The sequence below is a fragment of the Colobus angolensis genome, unplaced genomic scaffold, assembly GCF_000951035.1.
Source record: "Colobus angolensis palliatus isolate OR3802 unplaced genomic scaffold, Cang.pa_1.0 Scaffold102, whole genome shotgun sequence".
Taxonomy (NCBI): Eukaryota; Metazoa; Chordata; class Mammalia; order Primates; family Cercopithecidae; genus Colobus; species Colobus angolensis.
Window position 1 is genome coordinate 8,090,210 of NW_012111142.1, and position 25,000 is coordinate 8,115,209.

A 25,000-nucleotide genomic window follows, 5' to 3' on the forward strand; every position below is an offset into this window, starting at 1 on the left:
CATTGTATTAAGTATTTTATTTATATCTTTTATCCCTTTGTATTGTGAGACATCAAAACATTATTCTTATCAATTTGCTTAACTTTTTATAGAAGAAACATTGCATTTGTCAAATATTTTTATACAAATAATGCTTTTTCAGAATGTTGTTTGGGTTTTCATATTGTTTATGGTGTGGGTTTTAATTTAAATTTTAGAAGGTCGGCATCCTCTAAAGTAATAATAAATATGGTAGAAATTTTAGAAAATGCAAATAAGCAAAAAGAAGAAAATAAAATTGTCCCACCCTTAGTATGCAGTGGTAACTGTTCACAACATTTGATGTATATTCTTTCATCTTTTTCTTATATACTTAAGTACTTTTTACAAAAGTAGGCTCATCATTATACATTCTACTGTCCTATTTTTTTCTACTTAATATTTAGGAAAATGTTCTAATGGCATTAAATATTCTTTATTATCACTTAATGGCTTTATAACATAGATAAACATTTATTTATCCAGACCACTGTTATTGAATCTTTACTTCTTTTACTGTAATACAGATGTATAGATATCTTTATGGCTGAATCTTTGGACACCTCCATAATTATTAAATTATTTCCTTAGGGTGAAGTTCCCTAAAAGTAGGCTTAAGCAAATTTTAAGGTTTTTATTATATATTATCAAATTGTCCTTCAAACTTATTTCTTAAGTTTATGGCATTGAGTTTATGTTGATATAAAGTGGTAACTGTGTACATAATATGTGAAATAATTTAAAAAGAGCAATTTACTTAGCTGTACATGTATTGGAAAAGAAAGATAAATAAATATGCAATGTGCCAAGCACTCAAATTTCCAGAGCAGATAGCTCACAATTTACAAATCCAATAGTTATTTGAATATATTAATATAACTTTATTCCTAAATGTACTAGAGGAAATTGAGTTTCAAAAATCCCTTATTTGCTTTGTCTATAACAACTTGTCTTTGGTCCCACAAAGTGATATTTTACAGATCAAGTAAAGATGTGGAACCAGTAGCTCAGAGAACTAATAGTTTATCTACCAAATGCTTACATGTACCAAACCCTTGCCAACGTCCTTTTCTTTTCTTTTTTTTTTTTTTTTCCATTTAATTCTAGAACAGCCTCATTTTGTGGAAGAGGAAACAGCTTCAGAACAGTTGAGGAGTTTCCTAAGTTGCAGAACTGAGATCTGTTTCATTCCAAAGGAGCTCAGTTTTTACCTCCATATTGCTTGCTTATAAACTCTAAGACTTCAACATGAATTTTGGTCCTACATACCCCATTTTATCAACTTTCGCTTGCATTTGCATTTACATTACAATTGACTTTAGAGAAGTGAACACAAGTTCTAGTTGCGGCCTTTGGTCTCTCTGGGTTCCTGTTTATTTTAATTAGGCCATTGTAAAATTGTACATAGCATCCTAACCAGAAGAATTTAATATTAATAAGGATACCTCACATGCATACTATAAAATAATATAAATTAACCCCAGTGGTGATTGTTTATAAAGCCTGAGATACATCTTAATATGCCTATTATTCAACATTGAGCAATGGGTTGTGGTTATTTTTAAAAAAAACATAAGAAAATGTTGGGAGGGAAAGATGTTCAACTCTCATTACCGCAGACAGTTTAAAATTTGTAATTACCAAAGTGAAGCATTTTACGGTGCAGTGAGACACAAGAAGCATCAAGTCATGCCTGCTCAGGTTACTGATGCTCAGTAGAAAAAGTGATGATCTGAGGCCAGAAATCCTTTGACTCCTATCTTGACCTTTCACTTATGTATAACTTAGGACAAATCCCTTCTTCCCTCTAAGTTTCTATGTACCCACCTGATGTTTGGGTTTGTGCCCCCGCCAAAATCTCACCTCAAATTGTAATCTCCATTGTTGGGGGAGGGGCCTGGTGGGAGGTGATTGGATCATGGGGCGGATTTCCCCCTTGCTGTTCTCCTGATCCTGAGTGAGTTCACAAGAGATCTGGTTATTTGAAAGTGTGTAGCAACTCCCCCTTCGCTCTCTTGCATCTCCTCCGGCCATGTAAGAATGCTTGCTTCTCCTTCGCCTTCAGTCATGATTGCAAGTTTTTCTGAAGCCTCCCTAGCCGTGCTTCCTGTACAGCCTGTGGAACTGTGAATCAATTAAACCTCTTTTGCTTATAAATTACCCATTCCCAGATAGTTCTTTTTTCTTTGTTTTTTTTTTTTGTTGTTTGTTTGTTTGTTTTTTTGAGACGTAGTCTTGCTCTGTTGCCCAGGCTGGAGTACAGTGGCGCGATCTCGGCTCACTGCAACCTCTGCCTCCCAGGTTCAAGCAATTCCCTGCCTCAGCCTCCCGAGTAGCTGGGACTACAGGCGCCCACCACCACACCCGGCTAATTTTCTTTTTGTACTTTTTGTAGAGATGGGGTTTTACCATGTTGGCCAGGCTGGTTTTGAGCTCCTGACCTTGTGATCTGCTCAGCTTGGCCTCCCAAAGTGCTGGGATTACAGGCGTGAGCCACCGCGCCTGGCCATCACATAGTTCTTTATAGCAGTGTGAGAATGCACTAATACACCACCTTTAAGAGGAAGTGAAATTTTCTTCAAATGCTTAGGTGGGTTGAATTCAGTATCAAACATGGTAGTCCAAATTGCAGAATAGTGCTAAAATACTGGTAGAGGAAAAACAGAAAGAATTTAGAATGTCAGTAGTCAGAATGAATGCCAAATGATTTCCACCCCCGACTCCCCACCGCAGCTATTATTTCATTTCCCATAGGTGATCTGTCCACATACCATTTCCTTCGACTCCTGGAGGCAAGCACTTGAGCTGGTCTCTCCATCTGACCCGCACTATTCCCTTGCCCATCTGGATTATACTACTAATCTCTTTCTCATCTAAGAGCCTAGATGAGATTCAGCTCAAGCACTCATTAAGAAGCTATCTCGTTTTTTGCCCAGGTTTGCTCTAATGCTGAATGTTCTTTTCCCTGTACTCCCACAATGCTTTGCACATAATTCTAAAACGTGGTTGTCTCATTGTCCTGCCTATGCGGGCACCAAATGAACGAGTGATGTAACAATCTCTAGGCCGGGCGCGGTGACTCATGCCTGTAATCCCAGCACTTTGGGAGGCCAAGGTGGGCGGATCACCTGAGGTCGGGAGCTCGAGACCAGCCTGACTAACATGGAGAAACCCCATCCCTCCTAAAAATACAAAATTCACTGGGCGTTGGGGCGCATGCCTGTAATTCCAGCTACTCGGAAGGCTGAGACAGGAGAATCGCTTTAACTGGGGAGGCGGAAGTTGCAGTGAGCCAAGATCACACCATTGCACTCCAGCCTGGGCAACACAAGCGAAACTCCGTCTCAAAAAAAAAAAAAAAGAAACAAAAATAAAAACTCTAGACAGAGCTTTTGTAGTTAATAGAGCTATTTTTCTTTACCCAGAAAAAGTGGAGGAAGGGAAGAGAACTTAATAGCAAACCTTGAGCAGCCAGGAATCTGATTGTCTTCTTGGAGTTTAGCTCCTGGGCTATGGCAATTGAGAAGCTGGATATTCTCCAAACCTCAGGATATTTTATCTTTACAGTCACCCTCAAGTCCCAACATTCCTTTTATTCCTGAGGCCAAAACTCACCAGGAGCATTCCTTTCATTATTACCCTCCATCAGAAGCCCACTGCATCAGCCCTCCGCATCCACCAGTTCTACTAACTGCAGGTCTCGCCAACTACGAATCAAAAATATGTTTTTTAAAAAAATAAAAATAACAACACAACAGTAAAAATACAAATTTTAAAATGCAACATAACTATTTACATAGGCTTTATATTGTATTAGGTATTAATATTATAGGTAATCTACAGATTATTTAAAGTATATGGAGGATGTATATAGGTTATATGTAAGTAATACTCCCTTTTATATAAGGGACTTCAGCATCCATGGATTTTGGTATGGGGAGTTTCTGAAACCCGTGCCCTGTAGATACCAAGGAACAACTGTACACTATCTTCTAGTGAGTTCCAAGGCAAGCTAAGGGCTGCACAAGAGAGATTCGAAGACCCCTTGTGTGAAATCATTATCTTGTAAAGTTGCAGCATTTATCTCTGGGAATAATTCTAGAGAAAGATTCTGGTGTCAAGAAGGTAACAGAGTGTCACAATAGTCACGCAAGTTAGGAATCATCCCCATTTTGTAGTTAAGGACACCGAGGCTAGTGAGGTTCAGTATAATAGTCAAGGTTGCACAGAAAGAGCCAGTCTCTGACTGCAGCTCCAGCTAGAGCCACAGTTCCTGTCCTTTCCGCTACACTACAGTGCCTACATTGTAACAATCTGCCTCCCTGCCTGAACTGAGCCTTTAAAACCCAATCTCCTTTAGCAGGGAGCACTTTTAGACAGAGTGAGACAATTTCCTTACTAGTACCTTTTTTTTTTTTTTTGCCTGAACTATCCAAGGCCTGAAGTCTCATCACGAGGAATAAGATTTGTTTGCAAGTTTCTTATTCTCTACAAATGCACCATTGTTTTCTATTTCTTCACTTGAGTTGAATTATTTGTTTGTATCTTACTCTTTCAAGGTTTCACGGCATTGCAAGTTCACTTTCCCAGGAAGCTGGCTTTGAGACATATTTGCGTGTGGAAAGTTTACTAGGGAGTGAAGGTATCAGGGCCAGTCAGAGTGGGAAGCTAAACAGTGATGCAGTCACAGTAAAGGCTTCAGTCAGTTCCGTGGGAAGCTCTGAAGCTGAGATGACCTGCAGAGTTGTGCCAAACTGAAGGAAGGAGGCCAAGGTTTTATATCCTCCTCCTTTGCTGTCAGTCACTGAATACTGGGTGGCCCCAGAAAAGTGACTGTTCTCCTGGGAGAGGAGGTGCTCTTCAGCCAAAGACGTTAGGGGAGCGAGTTCTCAGCGGCAAGCTGTCAGAGGGCAGCCCTCCCAGCCTCAGCAGAGTGAGAGCTTCAGTGTAAAGGGAGAATCTGTCACACGGTACATCTTTAGGCTCCTGGGAGGAATCACCTAAGCTGATCTCTCCATCTTGCCTGCGCTACTCCTTTTGCCATCTGTACATGTGTGAATGGTATACAAAAGGTTTACAACACAGGGCCCACTATCCTTGGTATATCTCAAGAGTCCCCTAAGTGCTAGTGGTGGTAGTGAGCAACCTGTGCCTGAGGCCCTAAGAAGAGGCGGGATGATCAGACACACCTTGGTAGAAGAGCCTTTGACTAAGAATAGAAAACCTACTTCTGCTGTTCTCTGTGTGGATTTGGTAATGATTTATTTGTTCTCTGAGCTTATTTATTGGGGTTGATACGAGAAAGTCTTTAGCATAGCTCTTAGAATATAGTAGGCTCTCCATGAATGCAAACTCAGTCCCATTTTCCCTTCATTTTATATGGTGAGTATTGGGTTAGATATTAACTAATATCTTTCCAAGTTCTTAAATCCATACTGGAATATCGTAATACATTCTCAGATTTTATTTCATTTTTATTATGTGTTCTTTATCGACTAAGCTTATAATTATCATTATCCATCTTTTTTTGGAGGGGGTAGTGGGACAGAGCCTTGCTCTGTTGCCCAGGCTGAAGTACAGTGGGGCGATCTCTGCTGACTGCAACCTCTGCCTCCCAGATTCAAGCGATTATTATGCCTCAGTCTCCTGAGTAGCTGGGATTACAGGTGTGCACCACCAAGCCTGGCTCATTTTTGCATTTTTAGTAGAGATGGGGTTTCACCATGTTAGTCAGGCTGGTCTCGAACTCCTGACCTCAAGCCATCCGCCCACCTCAGCCTCCCAAAGTGCTGGGATTATAGATGTGAGCCACCACGCCCAGCCCCTATCTTTTTTTCATTTGATTTTTATAGCCATGAAATTCCTAACTGGAGCAAACCTCAGAAATAGTCTAAACTCCTTATTTTACTCATGAGTAAATGAGCACAGTGGTCAGGGAAGGGGAGGAAACTGACTTGTTCAACATCACATAGCAAGTAATGATAGAGTAGAGAACACCATTCATGTTTCCTGACCTATCCCAAAGCTTGTCAACCACCCCACAAACCCCAGCTGCTGCTGGTACGTTCCAGCCTATAAGGCAGCATGATTTGCTTTCCTTGTGTTAACATTATTCTAGCATGTAATGTCTGTGTTTAAGGCAATGACCTGAGAAGTACTTTTATTTCCAGTGCTGCACTTATTTTGCAGGGTTTATTAATTTTATTTATGTATTTGATCTCTCAAATGAAATAATAAACTAATTAGTAGGACAATTTACTGGTGTGCTCTGCCAAGGGTGTTTTACAACCTTGGTGCAAGCTTGTCTAACTGTGATGTCAGCAGATCCACTTTCTGCCCTGCTGCCCTTAATTTCAGCCATCAGATACGTGTGGCAGGTGGCCCTGTGGTGGGGATTTGTGCCTCTGGGAGGCATGACCAAAGATGTCAGGTCATGGGGCAAAAGAATTTTTGCCCAGAAGTCTCCCTGGAATTTGATCCACAGACAGGGTGTTTCATATTGCTTAAAGGGGTGGGACTGGGGTTCCCAGGGAACAGAAGTAAAGTTCCTAGAACAAGAATTTCCAGAGAATGGGGGAAACTGTGTGTGGAGAAGCATTGGAAGTCACAACTGAGAGGTCCATAGTCCATCAAGATTAAGAGCAAAGCAAAGAGGCTGGGCGCAGTGGCACACGCCTGTAATCCCAGCACTTTGGAAGGTTATCTGCTTGGGGCCAGGAGTTTGAGACCAGCCTAGCCAACATGGCAAAACCCCATCTCTACTAAAAAATACAAAAAGAAAATTAGCTGGGTGTGGTGACATATGCTTGTAATCCCAGCTACTTGGGAGGCTGAGTCATGAGAATTGTTTGAACCTGGAAGGAGGAGGTTGCAGTGAGCTAAGATCATGCCATTGTACTCCAGCCTGGGTGATACGCAAGATTGTGTCTCAAAAAAAAAAAAAAAAGAAACTTTGTGAGGCCAAGGCAGGTGGATCACGAGGTCAGAAGATTGAGACCGTCCTGGCTAACATGGTGAAACCCCGTCTCTACTAAAAATGCAAAACATTAGCCAGGCATGGTGGTGGGCACCCGTAGTCCCAGCTACTCCAGAGGCTGAGGCAGGAGAACGGTGTGAACCCCGGAGGCAGAGCTTGCAGTGAGCCAAGATCACACCACTGCAATCCAGCCTGGGTGACAGAGCGAGACTCCATCTCAAAAAAAAAAAAAAAAAAAGAAAAAAGAAAAAAAATTGCAAAGCAAGGGGCAGTACAGGGAAATCAATTCAAAAACAATAGACACTGGGACATTGCAAGACACAGAAGCAGGGTAGAAGAGGTTCTGGAAAACACAAAGTCATCGGAACAAATAGGGAAATAGTGCCAAAGCTGTGTTTGGTGTACGTGGACTTTCCTCCAAGGTGGCCCCATGTGTGTTCTCATAACAGCCAGTACTTATCTCTATCCTTGTCATTGTTTACTTGTCTGTACTCATTTGACCATGAGCACCAGTACATCACCAGGGTCTAGAACCATGTCTAGAATATAAGAGGGGCTCAATAAACATTTGTTGAAGAAAAGGAATGATGAATGGATGACCTGGTAAATGAATAGGTGAATCAATCTGTCAAAGCTACTGGGGGTCCAAGATTTATGACCTATATTATATTCATCTGCTGTCTTTGATGTAATCAGCAGAACCCAATCAGAGACAACATTTTTCAATTATTCATATTTATTATAGAGTAATTCAACATAGCAAAGGAGGATCTAACATAAAAGTTTTGAACTTCTCTTGATTAAATTTTCTTTCTTGTTAATGCCCACTACATACATGAATGTATTCTTTTGGGATAGAGGTAAAGGGTCTCCATATTCTAAAGTTCTGAAGTTAGAATAATTTCATCCAGATTCCAGACTAACTTCTAGATGCCTCCACTTGTCTACTAGCTGCCTTGCAGATATGAATGCTGTCACTGTCCTGTCTGCTGCTAAATTGTCACTGCAGATTAGATGCAACATGACGGTTCTTGTCAAATCAAGTTCCAAATCTCTGGCTGGGAACTGGCTGGAACATTAGAAAGGAAGAGGGTCAGTGGCCCCCTGCAATGGGAGCTAAGAAAGCTCAGGATCCTCACACTCTACAGTGGGGAACTCCCATCCTGTTATTCGTTTCCCCTAAGGGTTTTATTGATCACACCTGTGCTATGATTGGATGTATGCAAATTAGAATATTAGATATAATTTGTGTACATGCTGGCTCTGCTACCCTCATCCAACAGCTGTAGAGTTTTGGGGCATGTGCAGATGAGGTAACCCTAATACGATGCTGTTTACATATGGTGGTTCTCATTGGGACACAGGCCGTCCTCGTGTGTTGATGATCATTGAGTGGTAGGGCCAGAATTGAGACTTATGATCTTAATTTATAAACTCACTCTCTATATGGCTCCGACAGGACCAAGCCTCAGAGATGCTGGGGTGGTAAACCCAGGCAGGTGCCAGAGCATGGAGATGTCTTGGAGATCTTTTGCAAATACATATAATTGTTTGAATAATAAGGCTTATAAGGCCTGCCATTCATTCTATGCCTATCACACACTAGTCACTATACTAAGGTCTTTCAAAATAGTACTTAATGTTACAACAAGCCTGCAATGATATATTCTCCCATTTTAAAGGAGGAAACTAAACTTTAGAAAGGGGAAACAACTTGTCCAGAATCACACAGAGCTCACGTGTTATTAAGAAAATATACTGAATTTTCACAGAGAGTAGTAATCATAACCAACAAAGATGTAAAAACTAGGGTAAAACAAACAAATGTAAAGCAGCTATCTATTGTCTTTTTTACTCTGTGATTGGAAAGATAGCAAAGATAGTGCTTATTAAAAGTTTACTCTATAGTCTCTATAGTACCTATGAACAGCTTATTTCTGTGTTTTTTTGGGAACTGTGCTTAAGAACTTTGGGCTTATTCCAATATCTAGAAGCAGAAACTTTTCTAGGCTTCCAGACCCTCTCAGCTAACAAAATGTAGTCACATTCTGGTCCAAGACCTATGTCATGTGTAAGACCACAATAAAAGACCAAATACTAGGTTGTTGCAAAACTAATTGTGGTTATTGCCGTTAAACATAACTGCAAAACCCACAATTTCTTTTTTAGTATATGTGTTGCCAAAGCAAGCACATAAAACCACAATTACTTTGGTACCAATCTAACAGAATGCGTGTGTGCTCAGGTCTCTCCTTTGAGGTGACTAAAATAGTGTCTTAGGCAGTTCACGCACCTGGAACAGAATATCATGGCTTAACCAATAGCACTTATCTCTCACATTTCTGGAGGCTGGAAGTCTGAGACCAGGGTGGCACCATGGTTGGGTTCTGGTGAGGGCCCTCTTCTGGGTTGCTGACAGCCAACTTCTTGTATCCTCACACAGCAGAAAAAGAGTGAGAGAACTCTCTGGAGTACCTTGTAAAAGGGCACTAATTCCATTCATGAAGGCTCCACCCTCATGACCTAATCACCTCCTAAAGTCCCCACCTCCTAAGACCATCACATTGGGGGTTCCAATTTCAATATATAAACTTAGCAGGGGTGGAGAGTCATAAACATTCAGACCATTGAAAACAGACTTTCCTAGGTAGTCACAGCTTGGAAAGAACTGGTTAAATTTTTTACCTCGTTACGGGTAGAGGTTCTTCACCAAAAGTTGTTTAACAATGCTAGATCCCAAACATGAGCACTTTAAATTTTTCTCCGAACCCTAAAGTTCTATTGTATATTTAAAAGAAGTTACTTTTTGACCCACTGTATTTGTAGTTTGTGTATTATTTCAGTCAGTAACGTGTACCAGATCCCCTTTCCCTGCTTCATGTTTCTCCATGGCACTTATCGCCATCTGACATACTTTCTATTCAATTATTTATTTGTTTATTGTCTTTCTCTGTTGCCCAGAATGCAAGTTCCATAAGGGTAGGAATATAAGTCTAGTTTGTTATTAAATCCCCAGTGTTCAAATCAATGTTTGGTACAGTTAGACTCTCAACAAATATTTATGAATGTATAATGATGTATGGGTGGATGGAAGAATAGATGGGTGGATGTATGAATGATGAAGGATGGAAGGATGATTGATGATGAAGAATGGACAGTGGGGGATGAATGGATGGATGATGGATGGTTAGATGGATGGATGATTGATGATGAAGTATGTAGGGTGGAGAATGAATAGATGGATGTGTTGGATGTATGATGAGTGGTTGGATAGATGGATGGATGGATAGTTGGATGGAAGGATGAATGGATGGATGGATGGATGGAAATATATATAGTTGGTTGATGGATGTGTGGATAGTTGGTTGATGGATGGATGGACATGCCTTATTGGCTATGAAAATTTGGGATAAAATTATAGTAATTAAGATAGCATGAATATTTGCACAGAAATAGAAAACTGGTGGAACAAAATATAGAGCCCCAAAACAGACTGTGCATAGTAGAAACTTTGTCATCACAGATACATTATTTCAATGTAGAAATGATGAAATGAGAAATAAATGATACCAGGACAAAGCATAGCTATACAGAAAGATTACTTAATTTTGACTTTATATTATATAAATAATATCAAAAGCATAACTTTAAAAATATTAGAAGTAATTATAGGTCTTTATGACCGAAGTGTAAGAAAGAATTTATTGAGTAAAACTGAAAAGAAGCACTTACCTTAAGGGAAAATTAGGTGTTTAATACTGAGCATCAGTTTTCTCTTATTTAAAGTGGAAACATAAGATAAAATGGAGAATGCAAAAGCAACAGAGAAAATAAATGAAACAGAGTTGGTTCTTTAAAAAGATCCAAATTTACAAATCTTTAGCGAGCTTAAGAAAAATGAGAGAAGAGTTAAACATATTTCATTGCATTAAAATTTTAGAAGCTTAATATATCATTTTAAACAAAATGTTCACATAGGAAAAATATTTTCAACATATATACCCACATAAAAGTTGGTATTGAAAGCAAATAAATTTAGTATAGAACATAATTATAACACACCCCCATATACCACCACATATCTTAGTCAAATAATATCATTTTACCATTTTGCTCTTTCCTCTACTTAGTATCCTCTTCCTATAACTTGTGCCCACACCTATTTTAGGACTTTACTAAATGTCTCCTTCTGGTGAGGTCTTCCGTAACTACCCCAGTAAAAATGGGACTCCCATCCTCAGCACTCTTTTTTTCCCTTCTCTGCTTCCAGTTTTTCCATGGCACATATGACCATCTGACATACTGGGTGTTTTACTCTCTCTTTATTGTTTATTTATGTATTTATTTATTTTTAGTGTGTGTTGTCTCCCTTCTATAACAACCCAATAGAAAAATGGACATATGGAAAAGCAAATCACTGAAAGGAAAACCTAAATGGGCAATTAAATAAACTACAGAAGAATGTTCTATCTCACTATTGTATTTTAGCATGTCGAGAAATACATGCTAAAACACAATAAGATATTTTATATCTATCAAATTGGAAAAATGTTTAAATCTGATCTGACAATATCAAATGCTGGTAACGACGTGAACTAACACCAGGTTGGTATAAATGTTGCTGTCACTTTGTAGAGCAATATCTAATAGGCTGGGCACAGTGGCTCAGGCCTGTAACCCCAACACATTGGGAGGACGAGGAAGGTGGATCACTTGAGGTCAGGGGTTGAGACCAGCCTGGCCAACATGGCGAACCTCATCTCTACTAAAAACACAGAAATTAGCCCGTTGTGGTGGCGGGCTCCTGTATTCCCAGGTACTAGGGAGGCTGAGGCAAGAGAGTTGCTTGAACTGGGGAGGCAGAGGTTGCAGTGAACCGAGATAGTGCCACTACACTGCAGCCTGGGGGGCAGAGCAAGACGTCATCTCAAAAAAAAAAAAAAGTAATAATTTTGAAGATGCATGTATTCCATGGCACAACAAGTCCACCAATAAATCTCACACACAGGTACCCAAGGAGTATACGTTGTCCACTGCAGCATTATTTGTGTTAGCAAAATTTGGAAACTGCCCAAATACCATCAAATATGGATCATTAGGCTAAAATATAAACGTGATAAAATACTATCTACATGTTAAAAACATTATATCTAATGGACAAAATCTTGAAAATATAGTATTAGAAAAAATAGACTTTAAATGGATACCTAGTTAGGATACCATCTAAATAAAGTTCTAAAACATGCAAACCAGTAGCATGTATTGTTTATGAATACAAATTTGTATTAGAAACAGAAAAATTTGCATGAAAATTTAGGAGAGTTGTTATCTTTGTGGAATTGGGAAGGAATTCATGGGAGAGTTTGCTTATTTCTACAATGTTTTATATTTAAAAACAAGATCTGAAGCAAATAAGACAGAATGGTAGTATCTGACCAAGCTGGCATCAGTACATAGGTTTTTGTTATAATTATGTCTATATTCAGGTTCATGCTTGAAATATTTAATAAGAAAATAAGTAGGAGGCACTTAAGTGTGACTTAAGAGGGAATAAAATTCAAGTTGTTGCATTCCAAATAACAAAATGCAACAAGGTAAAATTGTAAACTGAACTTTGTGTGAGTCAGAACCTGTGTCCAAACCCAGATTTAGTGCCTTCTTTTCATAACGGTTGATGAGATTAGGTTTTGGAACCAGATATTCTGGGTTTGAATCTTGGCTCAGACACTCATTAAGTGTTTAGTACTGAGCATCAGTTTTCTCTTATTTAAAGTGGAAACATAAGATAAAATGGAGAATGCAAAAGCAACAGAGAAAATAAATGCAACAGAGTTGGTTCTTTGAAAAGATCCAAATTTACAAATCTTTAGCTAGATTAAGAAAAAATGAGAGAAGAATTAACTAAAATAAGAAATGAAAGAGGGGACATTTCTTCCAATTTTACAGAAATCAGAAGGATTATAAAGTAGAAAACAGGACTTCCTAATGTAACCACACAATGATTACATTCTTGCATGCTGCCCAGATGGAGCCAATTTTTTAAGGCAGGGCAATTGCAATAGAGTTTTTTACATATAGAGCCAGCTAACGGAAGACTGGGATTTTATTCTGACTCAAATCAGCCTCCTAGAGCATTTTGGGGCAGGATTTTTCAAAGGTAGTTTCGGGGAAGGGGTGGGGGTGGCTAGAGCAATGGGTGCTTGCTGCTGATTGATTGGGGTACAATCATATGGGTGTGAGAAATTGTCCTTCTGCATTGCTGGTCACAGGTGAGGTCACAGACATGGTTGCTGGGTCCAGGTGGAGCCACAGGTCATCAGACATGCAAAAAAAACCTGAAAAGTTATTTCAAAAGGCCATTCTTAGGTTCTGCAATAGTGATGTTATCTGCAGGAGTAACTGGGGAAGTTGCATATCTTGTGAACTTTGAATAATGGCTAGCAATGATTTCACCTTAGCAAAATTCAGGTTTCTCTATCCTCCTAGCCTTCTGGTTTCTCATTAGCTTTAAAAGGTGGTTGGGATTTGGGAAGGCTATTATCATTTAAACTATAAATTAAGTTTCTCCCAAAGTGACCTTGGTTTAAGCCCAGAAATAATGAAGGGCAACTTGAAGACTCAAGGCAAGAAGAGAGTTGGTCAGGTCAGATCACCCTCACTGCCGTAATTTTCTCACTGATATGATTTTTGCAAAGGTGGTTTCACTAACACCAAATATGATGAAGATTAAATGAGAAAATCTTTGTAGAGTGCTTAGCATACTTTATGGCATATAATATAAAGGAAGATCTATGTGTGTTTAAGAGCTCCAGGTCTTTACGTAAAAAATATGAACTTGAAGCCTGTTTTGAATTCCATGCTTTCTGTCATTTTTTTGTTTGTTTTCTACAATAGCCCTGTCAGGTTGGACTTATTATCCCACTTTATGTACAAGAAAACTGAGACTTAGAGAGGTCAAATAACTTGTTCAAGGTTACCTAACTCTTAAGAGACAAAAATGGGAATTAAACCAGGTCTACCTCCAGAAAAATATAACTGTATATTAATACCCTGGCTATATATCACTAGTTTTATGAGTAGACTAAGTTGAATTTCTAAAAAGCACTACAATAATCTATCCTGTAACCTTTTTTCCCTTGAACAGGGAGTCAACCATTCATTTCTGATTAAAACTAATAATAAGCCTCTACGTAGTTTATATATATGTAACTCAAAATGTGTAAAATAACTGAGTTGTTGTAATGGGATATTGTTACTAGATAAATATTCCTGCCTGAAACAGATTCTTGGTCTTGGAATACATTGGAAAATCACTAGGCTGTGATATTTTATTACATTGAGTTTGTGTGTGTGTATATTTTTAACCATAAGATCTGTTTTTTTGTTTTACTGACTGCTCTGAAAAATTGTTGCCTTCCTGCTTTCCATCTTCTTGTATCTTTTATGAGTCCAAATGGAACATCACTTTTTATTGTCACTGATTATTTTGAATGAACAATTTTCTTAGTATAATTTTCGTCAGGTCAATTTCATTCATTAATTCTTTTGTTCATTCATTCACACCCTCATTCCTCCCTTAGGCAGCAAACATTGATGGAATGACAATTGTGCCAGTCTCTGACTAGGTTCATGGGAAGCAAAGTTTAATAAGGCATAAAAACGTCATCAGAGGCACTCACAACCAGGGGAGTCAGAGATGGAAATGGATAATTCCAGAGCAGTGTTACCTTCAGAACGGAGGTATTCCTGAGGAGTAGGGAGTCCCCAACTGATTGAGAGAAGTGATACAGAAATTCTGATATTAGAGCTGAAACTTCTGTTTGCTTCTTTTCTGTCTGGAAGAATAATGCTCTGTAGAAAATTTGGAAAGCATAAAGAAACAAGGGAAAAATAACCTGCAGTCATATTCCAAAGATGACCACTGTTATTTTTGAGGACCAACCCATGGATAAGCTTAAACTTTATCAACAATTTTGTTACATTATACAAAATATATTTTCTAGACACTTGACATTTAAAAATTTGTTTTTATGTGTACATATTATTCTTCTATGCAGAAATACCAACTTTTTTTTTATTCCTCTGTGGGGTGTTTCCCTCTTACGAATAACCCTATGATGAATATCCCTGTACATAAATACAAGTCTGCCTTTATAATTGTTTCCTTAAGAAGGAATCCAGCCAGCCTGGACAACATGGCGAAATCCTGTCTCTATAAGAAAATGCAAAAATTAGCTAGGCGTGGTGGCACATCTGTAGCCTCAGCTACTCAAGTGGCTGAGGCAGGAGGATCACGTGAGCCCAGGAAGTTGAGGCTGCAGTGAGCCATGATTCCGCCACTGCACTCCACACTTCAGCATCAGCAACAGAGTGACACCTTGTCTCTAAAAAAAGAAGACAAAGAAGAAGGAATGCGGAAGCTGAATTACAGATTAAAGGGTCTGATCGCTTTTAAGACTCAACATTTTCTCCGGTGCCTGCCTGTTTACTGATCTCAAGGCAACAGAGCCCAAGCCCTTTAGAAAGTCAGATGAATTACAAATGTGGGGAAGTTCTTTAAAAATTCTTATACTCTTTTGTGTATGTGTAGATATGTATGTATGTACATATGTATGTATCTCAGACACAAACAGACACGCATATCCTGATTCTCTTCTAAGAGGCATTCTGTAACTACCTCTTGCCTCATGCACAGTGGTCTGTATTTGTTGACTTTTTTGTCAGTTGTATTTTTATTTTATCCATCTCTCTATTCCCAGTGCCTGGTATATGGGAGGAAGTTAGCAAATGTTTCTTGACTGAGAGAGAAGAAAAACAAGACCATTAAATAATTAATGTTTACTTTTTTAATATCATGTTTTGTTTGTTTTCAGCACTCAGGAAGACATGGTGGTGAGCCCTGACTCTCAGTCTTCATGATTGAAGAACTCTTTTGCACAACACAAGGGTAAATATATCTTTCTCCTTGGGAAAATTTCCCACAAATATCTCTGGGTTCTCTCGAAGTGGCAGCTTTTGTATTTTGTGTTCCTTCTTAAAACACATCAGAGGGTTCATGGAGCCTTTGGAATTAGTGCTTTGGGTTGCTTTTCTCCAGTCGACTTTGTGTTTATGGTTACAGGAAGAGAATATTGATTCTCTTTTGTCTTTTCTTTAAGTACCTAGAAAATGTCATTAGGATCCTTAGGTTTTCCTGCTTCTGTTTTAGCCACTTCTAATAGATCATCTCAGATGGGCTTGATTTTCAACAGAACTGTGTTAGCTCTCTTTCTTAAATGCACCGCTCCACCCCACCGCCCATTTCAATATACTTACCAACAGAGCAAACTATTCTGAACTGTGGAAAATAAAGTCAAACAATATGCAAGATAAATGCAGAAACATGGAAAACAGGCTTGGAGATTTATGAGCACAAAGGGAAAGTACTGTTATTTTGACGTCCTAAACTTTTAAATGATGGCAACACTGAATTATGTACTTCATACAGAAGCCAGGAAGGCACAATTGAAAACGCCTATCCTTTTGACAAATTAGAAGCATTCATTCCAATATCTATTTCTTGTTTACTGGGGATAATGCTGAATGAATCACAGACTGGTGGATGGATGTCCCTTCCAACACTTTTAATTAGCAGCACTGCCTATTAGGGTGAACAAAGCATTGCTCTTCTGCCATAGATTACCCCAACCCCCCTTAAATGGAATAGAAATCTTATTCTCCACAAGGTAATATTCATCTCTTCCCCAGCCAGACAAGCATAGAAAATTAAACAATGGTCCATTAAATGCCCAGATAATATATTTATCATTTCCAGTTTATGTGAGTTTGCAAGGCAAATATGAGTGGGAGCTATTTGTTATGGTACCTTGGGGAACAACAGGACTGGAGAAGGAGCAGGGAGACTACAGGATCTGAGACTTGTAAAAATTCATTTAAAATATGAGAAGCTATTGGAGACAGAGGAAATTAATTACTCTGAGGGACTCAAATGTCACTACTCATTTAAGTGACCTGGTGAGGAAGCTGAGAAACCTTTTGACTGAGGGTTTCTATAGTGGAGGAAGTTGGGAGCTGGGATTCCTCAGCTGTCAATTTTTGTATTTCCTTGGTGGCTTATTGACATGTTAAGCTGATTTACACCCCAGCCTCCTCTAATGAGTAGAGTTCAATGAGAAATGGGGTTGGGGTGGGGGGACACTTGCCTCCTCCCCCCACCCCACCACCACCATAGGCTGGCCAGGTTATTCAGATGAACTTCACCATGTAAATAACTGCTGGACCTAGGGGAAACCTGTAATTTGCAGCAATAGAGAGAAGAGGCTGATAATTTGATGCTGGACTGAGTTTGATCTTTTATTATTGCCTTTCCATCCACAAAGCTATTCTCTGAGGTAGAGGGATTTTGGGAAGACAAATTAAGGTTTTCTACCTAAGGAGGACTAGGGAGCAGTAGCTTCTGAAAACAGTCATCTTTTCTAGATTGCCTGTCTAATAAATCTTTTTAATGCATTCTGCCTATAGACCGAGGTTGAGAATATATAGATTTGTGATGAGTTAAAAGTTTAAAATCAGTAAGCATTGAGAGCAATGGAGTAAAAGCTTTCTCATACCTGTGCCTTACCTAGACTCAGAAATTCAATGTTTTAATTTGAACTCTGCCATTATGGCCCTGTGAGGCCGTATCCAAGTCACCATAGTCCTTCCAGCCTCTGTTGGATGATTTATAAAGCAGGAACAACAATATCTATCTTCTGTGATTGTTAAGAAGATCAATGTGCCAAAAGAGCTTTGAAGGAAGGAAATAGCATCTGGGTGTGTGGTATCCTTATCACCTATTGGTATATTCTGTTTTAAAAATATTCGTTCTCAAACATTGAGGAAACTCAGTGATCTGCATTCTTGCTTGGGTCATGGTTAAGGGGCTCGGTAGTACCTCCTGGCTTGTTCAATTAGGAATGGTGAATCAGCAAGCCAAAGAAGGAAGAGCAAATGTTGACCTGAGGACTTCTCTAGGAAGACATTATTTACATGGTTTGGGGAAAAAGAAAATAAGTAAGTGAAGCCTATCCTTGGAGAAGGTGGGAACCCTGGATGTTCGCCTCCAGGGGCATCCCAAGGAGTTACCACCTCTCCAACTGGAAAACATCCTATGCTTTTGAAATGGAGACACATCATTTATTTGAAGGTGCATCATTGATAAAATCATGCATTGCTGAAGGTAGTGGAGGCAATGTTTGAAGGTTATTCATTTATTCCTAGAAAGAGATGATGAAGTAAACTAGGGCAGTGTCAGTGGAGATAAGAAAAGACAGCTTTGAGAGTCCTTTGCAAGGAAGAACTTCCATGCTTCAGTAGCTCCGGTGGCAAACATGTAGAATAGGGAGCAGTACAGTGACTCCACACTTCAGAGTGTTCCCTAGGTGCTTGTACTGTCATTAATGGAAATGTCAAAAAGAGGAAGATGCAATCTCTCCCCACAAGGAGCTCAATGGGTAAACAATAATCATATAGAGCAGACAGAAATAAGCCCAGGAGAGCAATGCTTGGAACTGTGCCAAGAAAGGGTGCTACTTGAGCTGGACCTCAATGATGAGCAGTCTATGCTGGACGAGAAGAGTTCGAGGCAGACATTCCACAGAAGACCAGCTGCATACAGCAGCACTGAGCCGCAGTTGGTTAGAGAGAAACACACTTGGCCTGTTAACATTTCTTCAGCAACCAGAGTATTTTGGGGCTTGTTTTCTGTTTTTTTTTTTTGAGATGGGGTCTCACTCTGTCACCCACGCTGGAATGCAGTGGCATGATCTTGGCTCACTGCAGCCTCAACCTCCTGGGTTCAAGCGATCCTCCCACCTCAGCCTCCCAGGTAGCTAGGACTACAGGCAGACACCACCATACCCGGCTAATTTTTTCATTTGTTTGTAGAGATAGGGTCTTGCTATGTGGCTCAGGGTAATCTTCAACTCTTGGGTTCAAGCGAATCTGTTATCTCAGTCTCTCAAAGTGCTGGAATTATAGGCATTAGCCACCATGCCCAGCAGCAACCAGAATTTTGTACACCAGCTTGTACTCAGTGATTTTCAAAGGCTTTCATAATATTGTTGTGTCCTAGACATGGTAGTCTACCTGCCTGTCCTCATTAGCCACCCTTGTAGTAGCCCAGGGACCTGTCCTGAGAAGGTTCAGAATGCATTCTGAATAGTTGCTAAAGCAACTATCCTCATTCCTTAGTGTTCTTTTGTGAGTTTTTTGTTTTGTTTTGTTTTGGTTTTTTTGCCATTACCTTTTAGAATTACTTGAAAGTCTTCAATTGGCATAATTGAGCCATTGGTTATTCATTTATTGTATTGTTTTAATTTGTCCATCTTTATATTCATCTGCAGCCATCATAGGTGAGATAGTATGCCTTTCCCATTTGGGTAATAAGATGGTAATAAGACAGGAAAATGTTTTCTTGCTGTTTTTCCTTTTCTCCCCTTTCTTCAATTCTTCCCTTTAGTGCTTCCTATGTGACTCTTTATTTTTATTTTTCCAGATTACTTGTACCTACCCTTCTACTTTTCTTCTTCATTCTTACAGAATCATACATTTTCCAATTTGAAAGAAAGCAGGAGATTCTAGATATCCAGGACCCAACTGTACAAATTTTGAGAGAGCTCTTAACCAGGTGGTAATTTCCCCTTTCTTCTCTGTTATTTTTGGTGGCAGTGGTGAAGTTGCTTTAATGTCTTAGATTCAAATCTCTGCCCCAAGACATAACAGCTGTCTGACACTGAGCAAATCAATCTCTTTAAGCTTCAGTTTCACATCAGGAAAATGAAGGTAGCAATAATACTTTCCATAGAGGACTGTTGTAAGACTTAAACAAAATAATGCATGTGAAAGGATCTGGAACATTACATAGTCTTGACTTATAATGTTAGCAGTTATTACTGCTCATAATAATAAACACATTATTGTAAACTTTTAAAATGCAAAGGGCAGATATGTTGATCTTTTTGACAACAAGGAAGGAAGAAGCTGAAGAGACTCTTTCCTACTTTATAGCTGGGCTTATAAAATGAAAATTCCTAAGGGCAGAGACACTGACAGTAGCTAAATCCCTGGGTGCACAGGGAACCCTCCCTGGCTGGAGAATGAACTGACTGCTAAACAGTCAGAAGGCCTGCTAGGTTTCTAAGCTTCTCCTGGGCCTCCAGAGAGCATCTCAGTCAGCCCTCTGCCAGCTACAATATTCCTTCCTGAATAGCATGGTAGCTTTGTAATATACCAATGTAACTAGATTGAGTTACATTACCGAGAATCTGGTTTCTTGGTATGTTTTCAGTTAGGTAGGCCACAGGGAGACTTGGGGGATATAGGAGGACAGAAGGGAGGTGGCAGTCATCCTATAACTCACATGCTGTTGCTCATCTGTGCATCCAGATGAACCTTGGTAGCATGAAGCAGCATGTAGGCCTGTAACTGCTTTCCCCCTCCCTGGATTCTCCTTCAGCTTCTCCATGACCGTGTCCAGATGTGTTTGCTTAGCTCTTTGACAAAAGACTCTGGCTTCTACAGGTCACCCATATCATCAAGCTGTGAAGCATTAAAAACCAAGGTTCTCATTCATTCTCATGGGATTTCAGCTCATGCTTCCGGATTCTGAACTGCTCTCAATTTCCCCCTTTAAATCTATTTTCCCTTCCTAATGGCCTGCCCAGTGGGCTTCAAGCTCCAGCATCAGATGTGAGACAACAGACTTACAGACTGCCTAACCAGTCCCCACAATTGCATAAGACCAAATCTCTCTAGTAAATAAATAGTGCACATATAGTTATAAAATATATATATTATATAACGTATTCATTTATTCATTAGTGGAACAGAACCAACCACTAATAGATTATATATGTGTGTATGTACATATGTGGGCATGTGTGTGTATATGTGTGTGTGTGTATATATATATGCATAGACACACATATGTGCATGCACATATACATCATCTACAAGTGCTTGTTTCTGCTTCTCAGGTTGAACCCTGATTGATTCAGACAGGCATGAGCTTTTTATAATAGAGAATTCCCTACTTCACAAGGGAGCCCATTTATTTTCTAGCTTCCCTCTATGACTCCCTTTTCTGTAATACAGCAAAAAAGAAATTAACCTTGTAATCCAAAAATATTTTTCAGCCCTGATATATCCTACTTTCTTTTCTGGACTTGTGCCCCTCTCAGCCCTAAAGCCTCTTACCACCTCTCACTGCCACAGACCTCACCCATTCTAGTTCATTCTCTCTAGTTTCTCGCCTTTTTTGAACTTCCGAATCAGGCTCCTCATAAAATTAACCCTGTAAGTAGTACTATGCTAGAGAGGCTCTTCTGAGCATTTCATTTTGCCATACTTGTTTCCTCTTCATCCTCCCTGTGCCTTTTGAAGATAATGCCTTGATTCTGAATGTTGATAAGGCACAAGGTGATATAGAGGGAAAAGAGGAAATCACAGATTTTAGAATCAGAAGACCCTTGTTTGTGTCTGGTCACCACAGAGTGCATCTGTTTATTTAGCTTCTAAGGGCCTCAGTTTTCTCAGTTGTGAAATGGTCACTCTAATCGTTGACCAGCCTATTTTCAGACATTCTCTGAGTCCACTGAAACCTGAGCAGCCCTAGATGTTTGAGGTCCTTGAAACTTGAATCCATCTACCCAGTCTCAGATTAGCCCAAGCCTAGGTTAGGGAAGTTCAAATTGTGACCTGTGTTGAGCTTAAGAATTCGTAATGGAATGGCAAATCAGGACACATTTTTTAATAAAAATAAATATCTTGAAGTAGTAATAACCTAAATTTGTATACTATTCAGGATCTACCATAGTAAATTTTTGCCTAACTTGTTTCCTGAAGAAACTGAAGAAATTGAATATATAGTGGTTCCTTTTAAATAAGAGTATATGTAAAATGTCCTTGTATATCAAAAATATCACAAAGGGAAAACAGTGAAATATGAAAGAATAACTAAACATTCTCTTCCTTAAACTAGTTAATAAGTAACATAAAAGCAAATGCAAAAACAGACATGACAGAACAATCTATTATAAATCTGACTACAAATGAGGAACTAAAAGCTCTAAGTAAGAGACTTTTTAAAAGGAACACAGCGAAGTGATTAAATTAAGTATATACAAATGAAACTGTTATGAATGAATCATGTAACTATCCATTCAAAGACCAGAGCCCCTGACCTCTCAAGCAGAGGGTATTCATGCAAAGAGAAGAGGTAACTCTAGGAACATCTTATTCTTAAAGTGCAACATAGGCAGCCAATTGTGAGTGCACAAACCTGGCTAGAAAAATCTCCGTAATTGGCAGGTATATTGCCCCCAGACAGAGATGTGGAAGATAAAAGGTGACAGCTGAAATCCACATTGATGACCAAGCCTCATTCTGCTCCTCTGCACACATTTATATGTGAACAATAGCCAAAGTTGAATAGCTGGCTTTTCCCCCACTGTCCTCCCCCAGCACACATCCTGCCTATCTTACAAGCGTCAAACAAGTGCTGTAGTCCAGCATCTGCCACATGGTAGGTGCTCAAGTAATATTTGTGTGAGGGACACAGGTATTAATGAATTGCCAAGGAACTCATGGAGAAAGTCTAGAGATATCAGCAGACATTATGACAGCATCTGGGACAAAATGAAATGGAACAAAAAATGCCCAGGAGAATTATTCTCTACTAAAGATTTAACACGCTGATGTTCATAACACCTCACCTGCCAAAGGTATCCTATTCAAAATGAAGGAAGCAACAGAACAGGATTAAATTGGCACAGCTGGAGAAGGTCTGCCTGTGTGTGAAGAGCCGAATGTTATCTCCAGGCAACGGATGGAGTTGTAACATGAGGATTTTTATTTTTAGTGTTGGGGAGGAAATGAATTTGATCCAAGAGACACCTAGGGTTGATAAGAGACGATGGGGCTTGAGGGAGGGAGGGGATATATAATAAGCTCAGATCAAGAAGGCTGAGCAAAGAGGTAGAGTAGAGGGGAGATGTATGGAAGTGGATCTTGTTATTGCAGCATGGTGCCAGAATGTGTAATGAGGTGCTCCAGGGCACCTGGTCAACACAGGCTCCCTACTGCTTGGGACAAGCAACTTCAGAGTAGGCACCTAACGGCCAGGGAATGAGCTTCCAGTAGATAAACCATATCAGCAATCCTCCTGTATGGAATGTCTATATCCTTTGGGGAACAGGAGATTCTTTATTAAATCACTTAACATGGTATATTATATTTGTCTGTTTGCATTTTTCTCTCACTTTTTACATTTTCCTATAGTACTGAGACATGTTTTTTCATTGTTTCTTGTTTGTTTTGCATCTTTATTTCTAGCACCTAGCTCTGATAACTTAAAAAAAAAAAAAATCACTGAGCACTTCCAGATGCTAATCATAATAAATCAGACCCTGGACATGTGAGAAAGCTATTGTTATCTGTATTTGTAAGTAAAGAAGCAGAAGATCAGAGATGTGAAGTGGTTTGCTTATAGTCACACAGCTGGTGAATTGCTGGACTAGGACTCTAATCCAGACCTATGTGGATGAAATTTGCCATCTGCTCACAGTTTCCCTAAGTCTCGGAGCCTATAATTGAGCGGGTGATCTCTAAGTTCTTTTTTTTATTATTTTATTTTTTTTATTTTTTAATTTTTTTATTATACTTTAAGTTCTAGGGTACATGTGCATAACGTGCAGGTTTGTTACATATGTATACTTGTGCCATGTTGGTGTGCTGCACCCATCAACTCGTCAGCACCCATCAATTCATCATTTATATCAGGTATAACTCCCCAATGCAATCCCTCCCCCCTCCCCTCCTCCCCATGATAAGCCCCAGTGTGTGATGTTCCCCTTCCCGAGTCCAAGTGATCTCATTGTTCAGTTCCCACCTATGAGTGAGAACATGCGGTGTTTGGTTTTCTCTTCTTGTGATAGTTTGCTAAGAATGATGGTTTCCAGCTGCATCCATGTCCCTACAAAGGACGCAAACTCATCCTTTTTTATGGCTGCATAGTATTCCATGGTGTATATGTGCCACATTTTCTTAATGCAGTCTGTCACAGATGGACATTTGGGTTGATTCCAAGTCTTTGCTATTGTGAATAGTGCCGCAATAAACATACGTGTGCATGTGTCTTTGTAGTAGAATAATTTATAATCCTTTGGGTATATACCCAGTAGTGGGATGGCTGGGTCATATGGTCATATGGTACATCTAGTTCTAGATCCTTGAGGAATCACCATACTGTTTTCCATAATGGTTGAACTAGTTTACAATCCCACCAACAGTGTAAAAGTGTTCCTATTTCTCCACATCCTCTCCAACACCTGTTGTTTCCTGATTTTTTAATGATGGCCATTCTAACAGGTGTGAGATGGTATCTCGTTGTGGTTTTGATTTGCATTTCTCTGATGGCGAGTGATGATGAGCATTTTTTCATGTGTCTGTTGGCTGTATGAATGTCTTCTTTTGAGAAATGTCTCGTCACGCTACCTGACTTCAAACTATACTACAAGGCTACAGTAACCAAAACAGCATGGTACTGGTACCAAAACAGAGCTATAGACCAATGGAACAGAACAGAGTCCTCAGAAATAATACCACACATCTATAGCCGTCTGATCTTTGACAAACCTGAGAGAAACAAGAAATGGGGAAAGGATTCCCTATTTAATAAATGGTGCTGGGAAAATTGGCTAGCCATAAGTAGAAAGCTGAAACTGGATCCTTTCCTTACTCCTTATACGAAGATTAATTCAAGATGGATTAGAGACTTAAATGTTAGACCTAATACCATAAAAACCCTAGAAGAAAATCTCTAAGTTCTTAAGCACTTCTTGGAAAGAAGGAGGCAGAGAAGGATACAGGATGAGAGGATAGATCATGAAAGGGCAAAGGAAAAGATTTGAATACCAACAACCAGACTTGGAGAGTATCTGTTCTGGACAGATCATAGACAAATAAGCC

At 39.4% G+C, this 25,000-nt stretch overlaps 1 protein-coding gene across 2 annotated transcripts in view; it reads left to right on the forward strand.

Annotated features, from left to right (window-relative positions):
- DAB1 (Dab, reelin signal transducer, homolog 1 (Drosophila)) overlaps nt 1–25,000 on the forward strand; it is a 1,258,753-nt gene that overhangs the window by 581,511 nt on the left and 652,242 nt on the right. For both annotated transcript variants that reach the window (XM_011941355.1, XM_011941364.1), the window contains exon 3: nt 15,868–15,941. The gene's annotated coding sequence lies outside the window, so the exon portion shown is untranslated. The remainder of the gene's footprint in view (nt 1–15,867; nt 15,942–25,000) is intronic.